The sequence below is a fragment of the Etheostoma spectabile genome, chromosome 16, assembly GCF_008692095.1.
Source record: "Etheostoma spectabile isolate EspeVRDwgs_2016 chromosome 16, UIUC_Espe_1.0, whole genome shotgun sequence".
NCBI lineage: Eukaryota > Metazoa > Chordata > Actinopteri > Perciformes > Percidae > Etheostoma > Etheostoma spectabile.
In genome coordinates, this window is record NC_045748.1 from 11,366,007 (window position 1) to 11,366,328 (window position 322).

General features: G+C 53.4%; 1 protein-coding gene across 2 annotated transcripts in view; it reads left to right on the forward strand.

Annotated features, from left to right (window-relative positions):
- Positions 1 to 322, forward strand: part of LOC116704570 (nucleolysin TIA-1) — an 11,713-nt gene that overhangs the window by 7,775 nt on the left and 3,616 nt on the right. The gene's annotated exons all lie outside the window — the stretch shown is intronic.

The following is a 322-nucleotide window of genomic DNA, read 5'->3' on the forward strand; positions in this document are numbered from 1 at the left end:
ACCCTCCCGTACATCCCGGTCTTCTTCCTCTGCCCCCTGTGACAGTGTCCCCCCCGCCTCTGCTGGCCCAGATGCATCCCAGTCGTTGTCATAAGACTGTCCGTGACTCTCATACAGATTATACGAAGCCCAGTAGGTCAGAACCGGAGATCTCACCGGTCGGACATCGCCCACCAGACGGTCTGCGGCGGCGATTTTGCAAAGCGTGAATGCTCTGGAACACAAACAGCACACAGCATACATGTTGGTGTGTAATCATGGTTGCTAAAGTTCATGGACTTTATACAACGCTAACGTATAGTAAATACTGACCGGGGCCCCT